Raw genomic sequence first — 22,729 nt, 5'->3', positions numbered from 1 at the left:
TTCATGGGTTCTCCTCCTTTCATCTTCTTCCTTCCTCCTGATCAGTTCATGATCAATGAGGATTCCAACCGGGGGAATTTCAAGCTCACACTCGCATTGGCACTTACTACACATAACCATCCCCTTTATTATGGCTGCTTTTGGATATTCGGGCGATTTAATCACCCCTCCAGTAGGTTTTTCAGCCAATCTTTCTTCCTCTGGTTCCCTTGTGATTCTTTCTTTTCCCTTTTCAACCCATGACATATTGATCATATTTACAGGGGCTTCCGAAAAGGGAACTGCAGGTTTGTCTACCACCAACTCTTCAGAATGACTGGTTTTAAGTGTCTTTCCCTCGGGAGGAACCAGGTCTGTTTCTTTTTTGGAGCCTGTGGAAGCTTTCTCCAATCTTTGTAACATTTGTAGTAACGTGGTTTGCAAATCTTCTGGCATTTTGACATATATTTTCTGATCCAAGGGGAATCCTACCGGGCGTGCCAAAACTATGTTCGCGTCAGGATTTACCGTCGGGGATGTTTCCTGGCCGACGAGCACACAGCTCCCCGGGAGGTTGGCGCCGGTTGAGGGTTGCTGTTGGGCTTCTGCTTCGCTGTCGGGCTTTGTCGGGCAAGTCTCGTCGGGCAAGTCTCGTCGGGTAAGGCTCGTCGAGCAAGGCTTGTCGGGCAAGCCTGGTCGTCTTGCAGGTTCCTATCTTTGTGGTTTATCAAAGGTTTGAAAGCCTCAGGGAGGGAGAGAGATTTACAAAAGATGAATTGATACTACAGCAAGTTTGAACAAGGTAGCAGAGCTATTACAAGGGTTTGAGTGAAGGTTTATCCCGCGAGGGATAAAGGCTTGTCCCGAGAAGGATGAATGTTTGGGCTGACTACAGCTTCGTTTTGAAGGCATATATTTTCTAATCCAAGGGGAATCCCACCGGGCGTGCCAAAACTATGTTCGCATTAGGATTTACAGTCGAGGATGTTTCCTGGCCGACGAGCACACAGCTCCCCGGGAGGTTGGCTCCTGTTGAGGGCTGATGTCGGGCTTCTGCTTCGCTGTCTGGCTTTGTCGGGCAAGTCTCGTCGGGCAAGGCTCGTCGGGCAAGGCTGAAAGAGAATGACAGAGTTAACTTTGAAAGGTGCCTTTGTGAGGCCTTAGGTGTAGGCCTTGAGGCTCACAATCAAGGTTAACTTTTAAGTGCTCAGGCGTGCCACTGCTATCTTTAGTATGGCAGATATGAAATAGATGTCGAGTTTTGGTTGTATATGTATATATCCGAGAAACCGTGTTAGTTATAACAGGTGCCTTTGTGGGGCCTTAGGTGTAGGCCTTGAGGCTTCCTATTAATAACTAAACCAGTGCTCGAACACATCATATTTGTTCTTGTGAATGCATGAGTCTTATAACTATTATACTTCTGATTACCCGAGTTCGAGAGGTAGAATGAACCCAAATAGGTGCCTTTGTGGGGCCTTAGGTGTAGGCCTTGAGGCTTCCCATTAGAGTTCGTTCTTATACTCAAACGTTCTAGACCGTAGAACGGAATGAATCCAAATAGGTGCCTTCGTGTGGCCTTAGATGTAGGCCTTGAGGCTTCCTATCAGAATCCTTCCCGTGCTTTAAGCGTTCTATGATAATCATAATGTAATAGAAATAAGACTAGGAGGTAGGTCGATTACTTGCACCTCAAGTAACTTTGGAATTCTCGTTTATCAAGAATTGTCGTGGATGGGTTAAGTCCACATAAGGTTCTTTTTTATGCCTTGAGGCCAATGACTTTTAACTAATCAGATTTACATGCCCGAGGGCTTAGGAATTGGATCTGGTTTGAACACTGAAGATATATTTAAATCGGATCCAAGTACTGAGAAAGCCTTTTAATAGTTATCTTGCTAGAAATAACTTGAATATAACTGGAAGTATACAACATATTGCTAGGCTAATGAATGAAAAGACAAAAAACAAAGAAGGTCGGGCAATGTTTTAACCTTGTCGGGCAAGCCTGGTCGTCTTACAGGTTCCTATCTTTGTGGTTTATCAAAGGTTTGAAAGCCTCAGAGAGGGAGAAAGATTTACAAAAGATGAATCGATACTACAGCAAGTTTCAACAAGGTAGCAGAGCTATTACAAGGGTTTGAGTGAAGGTTTATCCCGCGAGGGATGAAGGCTTGTCCCGAGAGGATGAATGTTTGGGCTGACTACAGCTTCGTTTTGAAGGCAAATCTGGCTTTGAGCAGAGTTTGTGCTTGCGTTTGTTTGTTTGATTGAGTGTCTTTATTCATGGTTTCTCTTTCTTCTTATATAGACAACTCGTCTTGGTCTCCTGTAGCAGCAACCTTGCCCGAATGCGGTTTGGAGGATGATGACTCATCAGCTTTTTTACATGTACTGCCATCATAAAGTACTTTATGGGCTGTGACACTGATCAGTCTATACCACTTGGCCTTTGGGTAGGTAAGTAAGTGGTCTTCATGAGCTGCACCAAGTCAGAAAAGGCCTTTTCTGCCTTCTGGGCTTTAACTAGGCTTCGGCTGTCTTCCCTTTCAGGCCTCCTTTTGGGCCAGCTCCTTTCTTGAGCCCAAAGTTCAAGTTTTGATCTAAACACATACATTATATATACGCAGTAATTTGTAACAGATATCTTTCATACTGAAGAGAGAAAATTTACAGAGGCTTCTTTGGAAATATTTAAAAATAAAAGATTTTGAAAACTACATAAATTCATTTCAAATTCAACACTAAACAAACCCTGAATTAATTAATTCAACACTCTTCACATCTAGCATTGCGAAAACTGTCATGTAACGAGGATATATCACAAAGTTATGTGTGTGAGAAAGAGAGAGAGAGGCGATACTTCATCGGGATAGCAAGTATTTCTCACGTGCACTATCTGGTATGTAATGTCTCTTCACATCTGGCATTGCGAAAACTCTCATGTAACGAGGATATTAATAGGAATTTTACCACACATGCGAAAGGGTTAAAAACTCTTATAAAACTTGCAAGAATGACAAAGTTATTGTAGTATAAACAGATCTTGCAAGGTCGTTCTCCACATTGATTATTAAATAATTCGAAGAAAACCGAATTCCAAATAATTATTGTAAAGTAGAAATTGAGATGATTGATTTTATGGCCTACTTAAATTAAAATGAAATTGATTAATAAAAGTAAATTAATTTGCAATATTAAAGATGAAGAAAAAGGAAACAGTTTTGAAGAAATCAAATTAAGAAAGCACTAGGGATCCACCGTCACCTTAACAATTCTATATAGTTCTCCTAATTACTTATGACTTATACATGCATATTTCGAAGGTTAGGTTTTCCTAATATATGCCTACTTGGACCCCCAACATAGAGCACATATCAAACATGCAATCCGTCTGTGGTATTCAGATCAAATTTAAACATTCATGACTCATTAAGTTTTGTGAAACTTTTTGAAAAATCATGCAACCCTTAAGACGTGGTATTCATCCTAAATGAACTTCCACATATTAATCACGAGAAGCCTTTGTCAATTTCAGAGACCAACCTTCGACCAAAATTGCATTAAATTACTTTTCTAAACATCATAATGGTGATCAAGCATCAAGATAATTAGATAGTTTAAACCAATGATTAATAATTCGAAAAGGTGCATGCATATAATCATAAGCAAATTGAAGAGAAACTACATATTCTTACTTAGACTCGTGGCCTCACCCTAGCAAAAAGAGAATTAGTTAGACATATTCATAATAGACATCACAAAGTTCTTTATTAAAATAATAAAAGATCAAAAACACCTAGAATGGAAAAAGTCTGAAAATCTCTACGTTTGGCCAATTCCCTCTCTTCAAGAACGCACGGAGAAGAAGTAGAAGCAAGAAATAGGCCGGCCAAGCTTATTTAACCTAGTAGAAATTAAATCCTCCTAATAAAAGGTCTTCCAATCCAACTAGGAAACTAAATAACTAAAATAAAATAGGAAATATAACCCTAAATTAAATGAGAATTTCGCCTAAAATCTGAACAACCACATTTTGGACCCCTAAACTGCTCCAAAACTGGCCCAATATTACTGGATTTAAGGTTTGGAATCTTTTGAACACTTCTCCAGAAGGTCACGAACCCATCATAAGTCATCTTGGGCTCCAAAAACACAAGAAACATTATTTTCCAACACTGCGCATTGCTCTTTTATTTCATCACCAGAAAATAACCGCTTGGTAGAAAAATTCCAAATTTTGACATGAACACACCAAGAGACACACAAAAGTTGTCCAATTTGAATCACTCCAAAATTCGTCCGTTTGATCATGTTTTGCTCTAGAGGAAGTCAGATGTCCTATATTGAAAATACAAATCAAAGTATCAAAATTCTAGCAAAATGATTACCAAAACATACTAAGAATAGGGTAAAATATATAATATGAAATTGACTCATCAGATATATCGCAAAGTTATGTGTGTGTGAGAGAGAGAGGCGATACATCATCGGGATAGCAAGTATTTCTCATGTGCACTATCTGGTATGTAATGTCTCTTCACATCTGGCATTACAAAAACTCTCATGTAACGAGGATATATCGCAAAATTGTGTGTGTGTGTGTGAGAGAGAGATAGATAGAGAGAGAGAGAGAGAGAGAGAGAGTGGGGCAATACATCATCAGGATAGCAAGTATTTCTCACGTGCACTATCTGATATGTAATGTTAGAAGTGCAGGCCACAATACATACTGGACTGTTTATTAAGTACTACACAGCATATTCATGAGTGCAGACAATTGCGCAATAACTGTATATATATAAACCGAAGGTAGCTAGTCCAAACTGGTTACTGCTGCTGCAGCTGCATTTGCATATATACATCTCATAGTTGATATAATTAAACATCGGTGGCAGTTGCAGGAACACAAGTGCTAGCAATCATCAACAGCGATTTTTTGATTTCCAAATATCCTAAGCCAGTGAAACGTCCCTTTCTCAGCTTATTGTACGTGCAGTATACACTATACACAGTGTAGTCAGAAGGGTTGCTTCCTGCAACACCCAATCCCCTATGTTATTTGATGGACCATATATAGACACAGAAGTACTGTTTAAACGTTAACCTAGGCCTTCAACAACCCAAAATAATCCAAAGGCCCAACAGGACTTGTAGGCCTGGCTAGTTTATTTTCCACTTTTAGTCCACATTATCTTTCAAAAGTTAATATTAACGGGTAATCTCAAACTAACACTGCTCGACTCCTTATAATTAATAGGTAATTCCATTTTGTAAAAGGAAATTGTTATTAGCACTCCAAAAATCTCATTATACACTCCTCACAAGTGTATTTTTCTTTCTAATTATAGAAAGTTTGGAGTGCCAAATGAGATTTTTGAAGTGCTAATAACAATTTCCTTACAAAATGCCATGATGTAAATCGATGTGTTTGGTTAGTTTGCTGACATGGTTAACGTGGGCTCCACATTTGATTTTCTTGTTTTGTGCCATGTAGCTTTAAAATTGAGTGAAAGTTCATGGACTATTGCTCCAGTTTTTTCAAAACACAAAATTATCCTATATTTTGATCTCACACAACACAACCCCACACTAATCTCTTTTCATTTAAAGTTGCCATAATCAGATAGCCATATCGAAATTTATGTGGAGAAATTGATCAATTTTCACATGAGTGGCCTTGTGAGTGTGTGACATTGATCTAAGAAAACCTTAGTGACTTGCCTTCTTTAACAAAAACAAGTGATCTAGCAAATTATTCTGAGTCTTCCCTCCCCAAGGTGGCTAGTTTTTTTTTTTTTTTTTTTTTTTTTTGCCTTAAATGCAACCAAACCCCAGAACCCATTAAATCACTGTGCCAGATTCACCGACCTTTCCACAGCCCTTCCTTTCCCAGCTGCTGGAGACCTGGCCGAGCCTTGGCCCTTACTTATAGGAAGGTTGTGGGGTTTCATTTAATACAACTGTTCATCTTTTTTTTTTTTTGGTCAAAGAGAGAGTATATTAAATCCTTAAAGAAAGGTTAATATCTTGGGCCAAGATATTAAACAAAAATTCAGGCCCAATACAATCCCAAACAAAAACCCTTCCCTTCTTACATACATACTTAGCCACCAAGTGAACAGCTTTGTTACTCTCTCTAGGCACGAAGACGAAGGCCACAGATTGCATCCTACGTACTAGAGACCCAATGTTACCAAGAAAACATTCAAGCCTAAAATCATGGCTTAGTTCCTTTCTGATCATTTGGACAATAGCCTTAGCATTAGATTCTATAATTACATTTTCAAATTCCCACAACAAACAAAATTTGAGGGCCTCCTGAATTGCTGCCGCCTCCGCTACAGCTACCGAATGGAATCTCATAGTTCCCGAGCCACCCACACCTTGAAGCACACCAACAAAATCCCGAACCACCCATCCCACCCCTGCCCGCTGCGTCTCTTTGCACCAAGCCACGTCAGTGTTAATTTTTATCTTCCCAAAATAAGGTTTCTGCCATTGGATCTTACGTACTCCTTTAGCCAGAGCCTCTGTGGACTTACCCGGCCGCGACTTCTGCTTCCCATTTTCCACAACATTTCTATATTTGGCTAAACTCATTTTCCAGGCCTCCAAAATCTCAATTGGCTGATGGATTCTCCGATTAAAAATCACATCATTTCTGTTCTTCCATAACCGCCAAAGGCCAAAAACAAATTCTTGCAGAAGTTCTATTCTGTTATCTAATTCGTCAACCCGGCTACAGAATCTAGACCAGCTTTGAAGGAAGTCAGAGCCCTCCAACTCGAATGAGTTGAGTTGAAGAGGTGAACAGAACCAGAACCGGTGGCTGGTCTCACAATGGAAGAAAAGGTGATTCTCCGTTTCATCAACTTGTATGCACACCCCACAGACGTTATCACTCTTATATGCCGGCGCTTAAGATTTCTTCTCACCACCAAAGCACGATTACAGCATTTCCATATGAAAAATCTCATCTTACTGGGAACATCCAGGCGCCAAATCGATCTCTATAGCTAGTCATTACTTTTTGAGTAATGTTAAAAGGATCATCTATTTAAACTGTATTTTGTAAATCATATGATATAGTTATTGACGATTGAATTATTATTTTAAGTGTTAATTAACATGCTTATTTTATGTTGATAACACGTCACATGATTTACAAATTTAGTTTAAAATTTCAATTTACCTAATATTACTCTTAATTTTTTAGTGAATAGAATATTAGGTTTTTATTCATGTATCTCATAAATTATTGTAGAATAGGGCAAATCTCCCCTTCTATTTTTTTTGCCAATACCACCACATATATAATTATTATTTTATCAAAAAAGAAAAAGAAAGTCCATGTATTATAAAACAACAAAAATGTATCGTTGTGGACGGATCAGGATCCTCTCCTGAGCAGATGGAGATGATCCTCCTGACCAGGCCCATCGGGCCGTTCATTTTTTATCCAACGGTTATAATTATTATAACTTTAAGAGGGGCCCCCTGTTTGTAACCGTTGGATAAAAAATGAACGGCCCGATGGGCCTGGTCAGGAGGATCCTCTCCATCTGCTCAGGAGAGGATCCTGGTCCGTTGTGGACCATGTCCCTTGTACAAATATGGGTTCCCCTGCGAATTTAATAGGCCTACCATGCTAGAAATTGGAATAGAATGATGTTGAGAGAGGGATAGACTCATAGAGGGAGAGGGAGATGAAGCAATAATGGTGGTTTGCACAGGAGGGTAGGGGTGTGCTGCATAGGAGGGGCATTAGGGTTCAACCTTGACTCAAATGTTCCGTGTTCGTCTCGTACGGCACAACATCCCTCCCACCCTCCTACACACGGGTACTCTCACCCATTTACCCCAAAACCCATGTACTTTTCCAAATATCATATTTCTACCACTCTTGATTCTTTTTTTCTTTTTTTTGAATGAAGTGCTGATTTAGTCTCTAAATTATTACCTCAATGAAAATTAAGTTCTTAAATTATTTTTTGGATAAAAAAATTCCTAAATTCATAAAAATGGCTAATTTCATCCCTACTATTATATTCAAAGTTCTTTTATCTAATTTTTTTGTCAACTTAAGTTACTTGACACATTTTAAAATGTAATACTGTCATTTTCTTGCCTATAAGCCCTTAACATTTTATATAGACTGCGAATCTAACATCTAATTTGCCTTCCAAAGTCAACTCCATACATTATTTTTTTATAAAAAAATTACCAATTTATCTTCCAATATGTATCACATGCAAGTAACGTGACTTAAAGTGATGAAAATTGAATATAGTAGCTTTGAATCTAATATTAGGGATATCATTGACAAATTTTTATAATTCAAGCACTGATTTTTCTCAAGAAAAAAAAAGTTTTAGGGGACCTAATTTTCACTCAGGTTATAATTCAAAAACTAAATTGGCCAGTTCACCTTTTTTTTATGGTAAAACTAGTTACTTTTATATAAATTGGTCAATTGTCCATAAATAACATGGATATTGTCACTCAACTTGGATCTTATTACATGTAAAACATAATGAGTGTGATGGTTTTATCACAAACGCATTGGAGGTGTTAAAAGTGGAACAATTCAATATAAGTTACATTTAATTTTGTCAATCCTCATATGTGATATTTTTTGTATTCTTCAATATGCTCCTTCATATGAGAGCACCACATAGCAAACACACGTGCAACCAATTCTAGATTAGTCATTTAAGCGAATAAGCAATGATAGATTCATAAAATTCGACATTGGTCGACACTTAACCACACTAAGATTATTTTCATAGTTTGCATCTCATCACCTGCAAATCAACAAGTTTAGAGGTTTTTATCACTAAACCCTTACGTTTCTTGTAGAGGAAATTGTAGCAATGGTCTGTCAATTTTAATCTAAGTGGCAATGATCATTCAACTAAAAATTCATGACTATTGGTCCTTTAACTCATTAAAACGTGTAGTTATGGTCATTTTCGCCAATTCCATCATAATTCCATTAAAATGACTTATGTTGGAAGGACCATTGCTACAATTGGATTAAAGTTGAGGGACCAATGCTCCAATTGGGTTAAAGTTGAGGGACTATTTCTTCAATTGGGTTATTTTGAGGGACCATTGCTACAATTTTTTTTTCATTTGGTTTTCCACATTTACCCCTTTATTTAGCCTCATATGCGTGTGACTTATTTAACAAAAATGACCATAGCTACACGTTTTTATGAGTTAAGGGACTACTAGTCATGGATTTTTAGTTGGAGGACCATTGCTCCTATTGGATTAATATAATGTCCTTTCTTGTATCCTTCAACATGAAAATGTCACTCTCACAAGGAGTAGAATTGTGTGTTTGAAGTTGTATCAACACAAGTTTAGATGATGCTCGAATATTCGCTACTACAAAAAACAGTTTGCGCGATGAAATAAGATTTGTTGCGCAAAGTATGATTTCGTTGCTCAAAACCTTGTGTGATGGATTTTTTGTCGCACATGGTTCGTCGTGCAAAGCTCATGAAGATAGGGTTTGCGCGATGAAGATTAATCTTCATCACATGAAGGTACTTTATTCGTCACGCAAAGATTTTGGTTTTCAATTTTTTTTCATTAATTTAATATTTTTCGCGATGAAATATTTTGTCGCGCGCGACGAAATACTTTGCAACTCAAGATTTTTCAAATTTTTACTTTTTAATTTAATTTAATTATATGATTTTTTTTAATTACTTTAATTTTGTTTATACCATATTTAGGGCCTCGTATTTAGACCTCGTATAAATACTCGGGGGACTTAAATGTAATTATGTAATAAATGAAAGGGCAAATATGTAATAAGTGAGGAGTCATTATTCTATAAAATGACCCCTCACCCTCACAATTGAAGGGAGGCTCATTCTTGCCCGAGGCCAATTCCTAAGCCTCTCACCCTCTCTCAAAGCTCTCACATTACAGAGTTAATTCTCTCTCTCGCTCTCCCTCAGATAAATACATATTCAGTGTGGACGTAGCCCAAACCTTGGGGTGAACCACGATACATCTTGTGTTATTTACATTACTTGCAGATTCATGGTCGGATTTACGTTGTACCAAGACCTCCGGTTTTGTGCATCAACATTTGGCGCCGTCTGTGGGAAACGACACAAAAAGCTATGTCGATTCTCTTCATTTTTTCATCTCACCACCGTGAGACCTCACCACACTCCACGGTGAATTTGCAAAATCACAAAAACCCAATAAACCAGTCCATCTCTCTCTCTCTCTCATTCAATTGGTCTGATCAATTCTGCAGAATAAGGCTATAGGATAGTGAATTAACAGATCGAATGGGAATGGCAAAGTCTTCCTCCGTCGGACCGTTTTTTTAAATTGTTTTCTTTTGCTTCGTCGCGCTATTGGCAATCATTCTCGCCACAGCCTTGGCGTGGACTTTATTGCGTGACGCGACGCTCAGCCTTGAATTCCCTGAGTTCTGGGTCGACTAGGTAGCCATGTCGCTGTGCCCACTCACCGCCACATCTAGCAACGACTACTTAACCGCCACGTGGGACCTGAAGCTAGTTGCTATAAATCACTATTAGCAAAGGCTGCAGCGCTCTGCACTCAACCTCAAGATCATCGGCGGCTGAGACTTCTCAGCAGCCAACAGCAAAAGCAGCGATCTCAAGATCTACGTCTAAGATGACATGAGTCTCTAGAAAGCTCGACTGCTCGAAGAGAACCCGATGAGAGTTCGAGCTCGCCGTTCACGCAGATCTACCGGAGCAGGGAGACATGGAGCAAATTAATGTGAATGAGAGGATAACTGCTTTGGAGCGGGTCAATCCAACACCACGTCCTACAACCTACCCAAGTTGCCTTTTTTGGAAGGACGATGGAATTTTGAGTTTGGATCTGGAAGCCCAGGTCCTTTTGTTGCCAGATTTTTTGTTTGAGAGGTTTCTTTCAACTTTAGCTAGTTTGAAGAAAATGCAAGTGGTCATCAAGGATGGGAATGCAATGATTACGGCAAAATTGAAAGTGTTGAACTCGTGTATGTTTCGAGCAAGTTGGTCGTGTTTGCATCAGAACCTTGGATTGCATGTGCAATTGGTTTAGCAATTTTAGTTGTGGACAACAACGCATGTTTGCTTTCGGTGGCTTTCTACTTTGGTGCCAGATTCGGTTTTTGACAAGATTGAAAGCGCAGGGAACAGAAACAAAAGCAGAAAGCAAAAAAGAGAAAAGAAGACAGAAACAAAAGCAAAAAGCAAAAGCAAAGCAAAAAGAGAGAAGAAAATCTGAAAGATTGGGTTTTTTACTGAGCACATGCAGGATAGCAGTGCAGAGACAGATACAAAGAAAGAGGTGTGGTGGAAAAGCAGAAAGCAAAAGCAAGGAATAAACACCCCACCAGAATGATGTGATTTACTTTTCTTATTTTTATGATGTATTTTTCCTATCTTTCGGAGACATCTGTATAAACCCCATCAGAGGATAAAAAAATAAAAAAAAAGGCAAAGCCCAAAATAAATGGGTTGACATGTTGTGGAAGGCGAAGGCCCATAAGCCCAAAATAACTCCAACCAGGTGATCAAAAGTACGCCCAGTACTCCAAAATTATTCGGCAACCTGCCGCTATTACCACTACTCAGGTGACCAAAAGTACGCCCAGTACTTCACAATTATTCGGCAACCTGCCTTTATTATCACCAACCAGGTGACCAAAAGTACGCCCAGTACTCCAAAATTATTCGGCAACCTGCTGATATTACCACCAACCAGGTGATGAAATGTACAACCTGTACTCTAATATCATTTGGCAACTAGCCATTCATGCTACCAACCAGGTGATGAAATGTACAACTCATACTCTTCTTCATGCCACCAACCAGGTGATCAAAAGTATGCCCAGTACTCCAAATTATACATGAGCATTACTCATGTCATTCATACATAAACATTCATGAGCATCACTCATGACAATCATACATAAACATTCATGATCATCATTCATGTCAACATTCATAAGCTTCACTCATGTTAACATTCATGAGCATCACTCATGACAACATCCATGAGCATCACTCATGTCAATCAACATAAACATTCATGAGCATCACTCATGTCAATCAGCTTCAAAAGCTTCATTTACAGAGCTCTAGCTTCAAAAGCGTTATTTACAAAGCTCTAGCTTCAAAGCTTCACTTGCAAAGCTTCACCTACAAAGCTTCAGTGCAGGGTATACAAATACCATCTCCGAACAACCGCCACTTCAGCCTATACATGGATTCAATTTGAAGTCTCTAGCTAACAGACTCTATTGACCGAAAACTTGGGGGACTACACTATACACCATATATTGGGCCTCAACTGGGCCTCGTGAAAAATACTTAGGGGATTCTAGCCCATTATTTATGTACTGAGGAACGAGCCCTTATTTTATAAAAGGGACTCATTCACCATCATTAGAAAGCACCCATTATTCATGTACTAAGGAGCGAGCCTTTATTTTATAAAGGGACTCCCTCACCATCATTAGAGAACATCGCCGCCAGCTGAGCAACCGCCTCGCCGCGAGCATCACTCCTAACCCATCACTTATGTATTGAGGAGCGAGCCCTTATTTTATAAAAGGGACTCCCTCACCATTATTAGATAGCATCGCCGCCAGCTGAGCAACCGCCTCGCCGCGAGCATCGCTCCTAACCCATCATTTATGTATTGAGGAGCGAGCCCTTATTCTATAAAAGGGACTCCCTCACCATCATTAGAGAGCATCAACTCTAGCCCATCATCCATGTATTGAGGAGTGAGCCCTTATTCTATAAAAAGGACTCCCTTACCTTCAAACGCCACAAGCCGAGCCAACCAAGGCAACATAAGCCACGAGCCGAGCAGCCTCGCAACGTGTGCTACTTCTAGTTGAGCATCATTTCAGATTGAGCACCGCCTCATACCGAGCATCAGTTCAAGACAGCATCTAGTTACTTCGGCCCACACATGAACTGAATTTCAAGTCTCCAGCCAAAAGACTCTCTTGACTGAAGACTTAGGGGGCTACTGTTTATACCATATTTAGGGCCTCGTATTTAGACCTCGTATAAATATTCGGGGGACTTAAATGTAATTATGTAATAAAAGAAGGGGCAAATATGTAATAAGTGAGGAGTCCTTATTCTATAAAAGGATCCCTCACCCTCACAATTGAAGGGAGGCTCATTCTTGCCCGAGGCCAATTCCTAAGCCTCTCACCCCCTCTCAAAGCTCTTACATTACAGAGCTCCTTCTCTCTCTCTCCCTCAAATAAATACATATTCAGTGTGGATGTAGCCCAAACCTTGGGGTGAACCACGATACATCTTGTGTTATTTACATTACTTGCAGATTCACGGTCGGATTTACGTTGTACCAAGACCTCCAGTTTTGTGCATCAACAAATTTAAATTCACATATTCAAAATAAAATTACGTATGAAAAATAGTGATCAAATTATCCATAATATATATTACATTAAAAATGTATATATAAGTTAACACAGTACAATAATAAAATCCTAATACAAGTCTATTGTGGTGGTGGTGGCGATGAATATGGTCCGATAGCATCCTAATCCTCAACTCCTCAATTTTCACCATCAAAGCCCCGACGATTCCCTACAAAAAAAAAAAAAAAAAAAAAAAACATGGTCACATAACCAGAAAATAATACAAAAAATTGGCATAATCTCCCCTAAAATAGGCATACCCCAAATCTGACCCCAAACTCTACCCCTCACCCTATACCCAACCCTAAACCCATAATTAACTCCAAAAAAACACATATTAATGGAAAAAAAAATTAAAATATAGAGATAAAATACCTTTTGGCAAGATTGAGAGTGAGTGAGAGATAGGAAAAGAGGAGAGATTGAGAGGAGATAGTGAGAGAGAGAGGAGAGAGTGAGTGAGGGTGAGAGATAGAAAGAGGAGAGATTGAGCGTGAGTGAGAGGAGTGATGTGTATTTTGTTGCGTAAGGGTTTTTCTTTATTAGTGATTGTAAGACGTATTTTTTGTGAAGCTGTCTGGCAATGCGTCAAGCCGGTCAGTTAGACTGTCCTGTCCAAGTTCCTCTTGCTACATACCCTTCCACTATCTCAGTGGCATTGTAGTGAATATGGCTTTTAACTATGACTCTTATCGTCTCCATGCCAATCATGCAGGGCCTTGCAAGGGTCCCATCACTCTCCAACCTTTAGCCAAACAATAAAACAAATCCAAATAAATCTCTCGTTCTCTCCATGAGCTTCTCTCTTTGATCTTTTGGGCACTCAGTTTTTTGACTTAGAACATCCCTCCTCACACTCTCACAGGCAAAACTGCAACAACAATAACAGCACGGGAAAGCATCACTCCCTCCATCCCTGAAATTTCAATCTCCCTACTCACTCTTTATTTATATCACCGTATGAATCCCTCTCCCAGGTAGCCCAGTTCCTAACCTGCGCACCTCCTCCTCAGGTGATGGGCGTACTGCGCCGCTCCCGCCACCGCCACCACAACCACCATTATATAAGGCCATCAACTGTCATCACAGCCGTCACTTTTCTCCTGTTCACCTCAGCCTCAACGGCAGTAACCAGTCAAACCCAACTCGGTAAGCAACTTAGTAACAAAACCACACCACACCGAAACAACGAGTAACAAAACCAAACCACCGAAACAACTAATTACTAACCTCCTTTTGAGTTTTGACTCGTTCAGTAGTGAATCGGTTCTGTTGAGCTTGAACTCGTGATGATAAAATGATTTTTTCAGGAGGTGGTGGGCATCATCATCATCATTATCAAGGTGAAAGCGGGCCAGCATTGGAGCGAGTCGTGACCCACCAAAAGATTCGTCTGGGTTCATCGCCACCAAGTTGCAGATCCAAGTGCGGGAGCTGCTCGCCGTGTAAGGCAGTTCACGTCCCCATCCAACCAGGTGTCTCGATACCTCTCGAGTACTACCCCGAAGCTTGGCGCTGCAAGTGTGGCAGCCATCTCTTCATGCCCTAGTAAATTAATTAAATTAAAACCTTTTTAATTTAATTTTTATTTAATTACACTAGTAGTATATAGTATAGTCCGATTTCTTTAGCTTTTAAAAAATCTGTTAGTAATTATTATTATTATTATTATTATTAAACCTTTTTTCCCCAGTATTTGGTCACTGACTGCATATACTGATTATTATTGTTGTTGCTAAACGTGGGGAACAAGTGAAGTGGTGAGAATGTAACATTTATATTTTTGTTTTTGTTTTTATTAATTTTGCATTATTGCTGCAAGTTAAATTATTATGGACAGAAATAAAGTTGAGGTCATATAAAATAATAAAACATGCGTTAGTTTATTATTGGACAGAATTAAAAAGTAAGCACTTACTACTGAACTGAGTATTCAAGTATTATTTGAATTTTATGTTTTAATATATGCGATATGTAGTGTATCATTTTATTTTATGTTTCGAACATAATAGAAAAAAATTCAATATCATGAGCTTATTCTTATTTTTCTCTCTCTAGAGTCTAGAGTACTCTACTTACACTAACTCCAGTGGTTGAGTTAAAAACTAGATTTTGTGCCAAAAAATTTAGGTTATAACACATAAATAACTTTTCTTCTTCAATAGTTTTGATTTAAAATTTTAGTCCAAAATTATTAAAGAATGGTTTTAGCCTAGGTAACTTTTTTAGCCGTTGAATTTAATTTTGGGTTGTTAGATCTTCTTTTTACTAATAGATTTGCTCATATTTGATCTCAACCATTGAATTTAATGTATTTATAAATTTGATTGTAAACAAAATTGAATATACAGTCAAACTACGTAGGTTGTCTAATAAAAAAAAACAGTCATTGGTCTTTCCGCAAGTAGCCGACAACATCAATAACTAGGTCGTAGCCATTGATCTTTTTTAGCCCAAGGATTAGAGAAGCTTTGGGTGAGTTTAAAACTAGATGTATTCAATTGTGAATTTAAAGGATTTTAATGGATTTATAAATTTATAGATTTTGATGGAGTTTAATTGATTTGTAGAGATTCCATGTAAAATTTTGATTCAATTCTCTCGAAATCTCAGAAGGAGATGTGAGATTTGTGAATGTTTAAAATACACTATGAAATCTCTCAAATTCCTAAACTTTTTAAAATTCTTTAAAATAAATTCTTAATTGAATAAATCTAGAATATTATAAACTTCTTTAAAATCCTAATTGAATACACTTGGATTTCTAAGAATTTTAATAAACTATCTTAAAATCCTAATTGAATATAAGTTGACTTTCAGTGAATTATTTAGAATCTTAATTGAATACCCCTAAATTCATTAAAAGAGTTAAATTTCCTTAAAATTTCAATTGATGCACCCCTTTAAATTTTGAGTTTAAACCAACCATTAAAATTAGTCGAGAGATGAAAAGGGTATGATTTTTTTTTTCTTTTTCGAAAGGGTCTAATTTTTCTTTCTCTCCCTTTTTGGTTTGTTTTGTTACTTTTGTTGTTATGATCCATAAAATAATGGGAGCATTTTTTTTCACCACCATTTAATGTGGTGTATGCTTAGCATCATATTTATCACCGTTAGATGAGTTTGAATTTCAAGATTTGTGTAGTGAATAAGCACAAATCTCAAAATCCAAACTCGTCTAACTGTAATAAATAGGGTTGTGAACATATACCATACTAAATAGTGGTGAGCAAAAATGCACTCTAAAATAATAGGTAAAAATTTCCGAAGTACGGAATATTTGCTGAAATATAATTTTGAATGTATACGGGGAAATTATTCAGTTCGATTTTAGGTAGCTGAAATTGGGAAAAGAGGAGGTACAGTACTCTGCTCAACTTTGTTATGTTTTTTTTTTTTTTTTTTTTGGTTTTGTTTTGGAAGAGGTTTTAATTGTTTTTTCTCCATGCAGTGTGGTTTATTATTTTAGCTACCAGCTGTAGAGAGAGACCTCAAATGTGTATCATCATTACGTGTTCATCATGTACAACAGCAAGTAGGAACTACTATTTCTGCATTCAGACGTCTATATAGCGTTTAATTTACTGATAAGAATTCAAAACGTCTTTTCTTCGAAGTTCACATCCGGAAACGGATCATCTCCATATCCCTTTCAACCTAATTCATCAAGTTCGTGATCTGAATTGTTGAAATTTGATTCAACGGTTATAAACAAAGAACACCTTTAAAAGTTATAATAACCATAACTATTTGATCAAATTTCAATGATTTGGATATCGAATTTGGTGGATTAAGTAGAAATGGATCCGGAGATGAACTTTTTCCTTCACATCCTAAGCCCTAATAGCATTATACATTGACCGTAGATGTTTTGTAGATCCATAAATATCGACGGCCAGATTCAACCCCCGCACGCGATGATTTCTAGTCATACTCATATCATATGCATTACCCAGTTGCGTACCCAAACTACCTTTCGATCTCTGTGTATAAAGTCAAGGACTACGGTATATATAATCTCTTTGGCTGTTGAGGGGGGATATGCTTACGACAGCATATGCGAAAAAACCTTTTATTTTCCGTACCTGCTTGGCTGCTTATTTATTTTGTTACCAAATTACGTTGTCTCCGCTCACACTCCAAGCATGAAAAATTAAGTACTCCCTGGGTAAGGCCATCTCCAACCGAAGGATTTAGAGGGTCAGATGACAGAAAATAGTTCTAAAACCGTCTCCAACCGAGGATCAGACCAAATGGCTAGTGGGCCTAACTGGACAAAAAGGGCCAAAAGGCTAACTGACCAGCCCAAATGAGCTAGCTAGTCGGCCCCGGGCTAGGCTAAAAAATTTGAATCTCAACGGCTAGCTGACGTCAGCTAACCGTTATTTTTTAATTATTTTTTTTTACAGTTTTTTTTTTGGCCAAAAATTTAAAAAGAATATTTAATTAAAGCCCAAAAAGGTGATTGGTTCTATGTGTGGATGTTACTTTTATGAACATGTTTGATTGTTCAAGCCTCTCCCACAACCGATTTGGGACAAATATAATGAGTGCCCCAAATATATGCTTCCGATTAGAGATGGTAAATGTGCATTTAATTTAAGTTGTTGTAGTTTTTAAATTTAAATAATATGTTTGACCCTATGCCCTTTGACCCTCGGTTGGAGATGGTAAGAAATATGGTCATGCACTGTTCATTAAAATATTAATTTCTTGAAGGACCAGAAGTCTAAAACGAGTTATCCTTCGGTTAGATATAGCCTAAGTTGTTCCACTTTCATCTCTTGGTCGTCTTTGTCCAAGTGGGTCCACCCATCATTTGTTAACGGCAGACCCTGCAGATCTCCACAGCTACCGCTTCTGCTTCACACATGCATGTGTGCATGCTCTCTGGGGTCTCTGCAACATATGGATTAGCTAAAATTTCAATGTGTTTCTAAGGAGTAATAATTTTCCCGATCCCATGCGATGCGCCCATGGCTGTAGCTATATATGTGCCTGATGATTTTTCAACTTTTTTTTTCTGGATAAATGGAAAATAAATTGTTCCCCTGCAGATTGTTTGACTTTTCTTTTTTTTCTTTTTCTTGAAAGAGTGTGTTATCCACACACCCCTTTTTAATTTTAACATATCTCTTATTAATTTATGTTTGTTGATCTTCTTCAATTCATCTGATCTGACGGTTGAAAACTAAAAAGTGGTGTAGATATCACACCCCTTCCTGATACCCTCAGATAAATATGTCCTATTATATTTAATAGCATGCATGCATGTTAATTTGACGTTGTGTAGTTGACTTGATGTTTATTCGCATATCTTGAATTTAGTTTTGTCATTTTTAAAACTAATTAAAATATGATCTTAACTTCTTTCGGGTATTAGTACAATGGATTCTTGTGGCTTTTCCCGCCATAGAGGGGTGTTGCTAGGGTTGCATGTATGTCGTGAGGTTCCTCAATATCGTCGTCTATTTGTTATGTAGGTAGTAAAATGAAAATTGGGGACAACATTCATATGCTTAGTAACAATTTATTGGACCATATATTTAAAATAACGGTTAATCTCAGTTTATTACTCTGAAAGTTTTTGGTTTTCAACATTTCATACATTAAGTTTTTTTGTCCCAATTTAGTACCAAATTAACATAATTTTGAGACACTTTTATACATCAGTTAATTTTTTGTTAGAACCTCAATTAACTGATGATGTGGCACCCACATCGACTATAATTGGACGTCACGTGTCAATCTAGCCCAGGTGAACATTACAAATAAAAAAAATTAAGGAAAAATTAGTATCCGGTCCCTAGTTCTTACTGTTCATTGACTAAGACCTTATTAGTTCTCAAATTTTGATTCAATTCCCTATCATTAATGTGATAATGAATTTACATGTTTATTATATAATTTTTAATATAAAAATTAGTAATTAATTTAGGGTTTAATACTCACACCTCTATTAAACTTCTAATTAATTTTCAATTCAAACATTTCCAAAATAACAAAAAATTAAATTAAATTAAGTTTGTACCTATTAGTTTTTTTTATATATATAAAAAGATTCTCAATTTTTAATGTTAAATGTACCCATTCATATAATTTTTCAATTTTTTAAATCTTAAATGTACCCATTCTCAAATATATCAATTTGTTATATGTAAAATGTACCATTTTTTTAATATAAAATCCATTCAAATTTTTTAATCCATGTTTAAACTTATATGGGTACATTCTTTTTCGTTGATTTGAGAATGTATCCATGTTTTGGTACAATACCTTTTTTTGTTAATTTTGGTTACCCATACATATATGTATACACACACACACACAATATAATAGAGAGTATAATTTATATTTTATTATTTTTAATCCCATAAATTATGGGTTTTATTTAAAATCTCATTAATATAAACAATTACAAATTTGAATTTTTAATTTTTAATTTAAAAATATAGTAACTTACATTATTATATTAATGTCAGGAACCTCAATAAAAAACTAAAAACTAACAAAGTTTCAATCAATGAATATTGATAGCTAGGGACCACATCTAAAGTGTCCCAAAAATTAAATCTAAAAATTTAAAAATTGTGAAAAAACTAAACCTAAATCTCGTCCCTTTCTCTCTTCGACTCCCACAATGAACACCCCAGTACCCCACCAGCGCATCCATACCTCTATTCTTCCTAATCTTCACATAATCCTTCTTCCTCAATTTCTTTATGTAAATTCCTCTTCTCTCTCTAGATTGTGGCTGAAGAGCCTTATAATTTTCTTCGCCTTTCCCTTTTCTCCAAGCTGCTGTAACTGCAGCTTTTCCCGGAGAAGTCAGGGAAGCTCAAATCGAAGGGCGTCAAGACCATCGCCAACATCGCAGTCAACGATGGCGAGCTGAGGGACGGAGTTGTTAAGGTCGGCAAGCTGCTAGCGACATCGAGATTGAAGCGTGTGACGACGGGGTTATGGTAGGGTTATGAAGGAAGTCTAGGATGTGTTTTTTAGGGGTAAGGATTCTGGTAAAATTATTTTTTTTTTAACCTTTTAAGATTAGGTGACAGAGGACAGGGGTTGCAATTTCTTGATTATTATATGATGATTTTTTCGAAATAAAAATCAGAATAATTTTTTTGTTATCTAAACGAATCCGGAAGATATATACAATCGGTAAGTTGTTCAGTAATTAAGCCCTCATGTATCCATTTTTGTTGTTTCATTCCAGGTAAAACCACTTTGAGAGTGGGAGAATGAAAATGGGAGAGAGAAAGGGGGAGCCGAAGAGAGAAAGGGGGAGAGGAGGGAGGAGGTTTAGGTTTAGTTTTTTAATTTTAATCTTTTTTATTTTTTTTAATTTCCTAATGTTCGCGTGCGCCAGATTGATACGTGGCCAGTCATGAGCTAGTTTGGTATTATTGTGCTTTGAAAAAAAAAAACTGCTTCTGATGTGCTGAGAGAATAAGCTCATTTTTGCTGCTTCACGTTTTTAGTTTTTTTTTTTTCACAAAAAACTATGAAAATAAGCTATTTTTAAGTGTTTACCAAACACCTTTTTTAGCTCAGTTTTTTTTTATACCCATTTTTTATAAAAACACTTCAGTACCAAACCAGTATATAGTCGGGAATTTATCAAATATAACAAAAAATTAACCCTTAATTTCAAAAATGTCAGTTTATATAAAAACTTTCATATTTATTCAAAATCTCACTTAAATAGACATAACTACCCTTAATTTATATAAATAACTAATTGTTAGACTTAACACTTCTTATGCTATAATCTCTAACTAAAAGTTTCTCCCTTTTTTTTCTTTTCTTTTCCAAACGAAGAGCAAAAATTTTCTCTCAATTTTATTTTAATAGATAATCAAGGAAACCTTTCTTTCTCACAAGGTACATAGAAAACACTTTAGTATGTTATAAAAGTGAACTATTAGAGTAAAGAAATAAAAGTAATTATTTTTAATCGTCGGAAATTTAAAGAATTGTACGTACAACCAAAATAAACAATAAAATGATCAAAAGAAAATATTTATTCATAAAACTCCAATTTAAAAGGGTTCTACAAAGTAGGATGAAGTTGAACAGGATTTCTACAAGTTTGTTTATAATGGCCATTTGAACCACATTTTGAACACTTTCGGGTTGATTTTTCTTCTCCACGTGATGGGATCCTCTTTTCTTTGCGCCTATCATATCTTCTTCGTGTAATTGGTGGTAGGACAATTCTTTCACTCACATCATCAGTTACTATCCAATCGGTTTGATCACCAACTGGCCATATAGCTTCTGCATAGGCAATGACCAAGGAGTTTGTAGTATAATAATGAGAACACATAGGATAACATGAAAGTTGTCGGTGTCTACATGCAGCACAAGCATGTGAGCAAGGGAGTTGGTCAAGATCAAATTGTCGGCATGTGCAACTCTTTTCCTCTAAATTCACAACTTCAATACGAGATCCATCATATACATGAAATGAATAAGTTGCAATGGGCGATACCTACATGTTCACATACATATATATTACTCAAACCCAAAAAAAATATTCCGCATAAGAACTACAAAAGCAATTCTCAATTAGTGATTTGTAAGAGAAGTGGATGAATACCCTGAACTGCTGCATAAAACTACAAAGGCAATTATATAAAACCATAGCAGCAATTACGTTGAAGTTCACAAGATATGGTTTTTAACTTTTTTCTTGTCAAAGCCTAGGTTTTTTTACTTTAGCCTTTTACATTGCAAACATACATTTATTCTTTACTAAACATGGCAGTGATGGATAAAGCTCCAGATGGGATGTAAGAATCGGTAAAAATAGTTTAAACACTTGAGAACAAATGAAAGTGTACCAAAATTAAATAGAAAAATTGAACTAAAATCTATTTAAGTGAATTCAAAATACCTATAATGATAATCCTTGCTTGTTATTTTCTCGCACTAATTTGTCTGCCCAATCTGTCAAATGTGTATTCATTTTGGCTGCCTCAGTTCGACGCTCATAAAACCACTTCTGGAGAATATTCATTCTTAAATACTCAAGAAATCGTGTGATAGGTAGTTTTCGAGCATCTCTAGTGATTGCATTGAGACATTCAGCAATATTTGTTGTCATGATGTTGTACCGTTTTTCATCGAAGTACGCACGAGTCCACTTTTCATATCCAGCCGAATTATGATAATCACCCACCTCAGAGTCAACTTTATATATTTCTGTCATAAGACGATGAAATTCAGGAATTCGATATGCCTTAGCAGCTGTAAAATACAGTTTGTGTGCTCTCTCATGCTTAA

At 36.9% G+C, this 22,729-nt stretch overlaps 1 long non-coding RNA gene across 1 annotated transcript; it reads left to right on the top strand.

The window, feature by feature from the left end:
* Window positions 1-14,219: 14,219 nt before the first annotated feature.
* On the top strand, window positions 14,220-15,236 carry LOC103427039 (uncharacterized). Its single transcript, XR_011577178.1, has 2 exons — window positions 14,220-14,587; window positions 14,749-15,236. It is a non-coding gene; the product is annotated as an uncharacterized lncRNA (long non-coding RNA).
* Window positions 15,237-22,729: the final 7,493 nt, after the last annotated feature.

This window comes from Malus domestica, chromosome 16, assembly GCF_042453785.1.
Source record: "Malus domestica chromosome 16, GDT2T_hap1".
Taxonomy (NCBI): Eukaryota; Viridiplantae; Streptophyta; class Magnoliopsida; order Rosales; family Rosaceae; genus Malus; species Malus domestica.
Note: the sequence above shows the minus strand (reverse complement) of the source record. Positions and strands in the feature narration are given on the sequence as shown.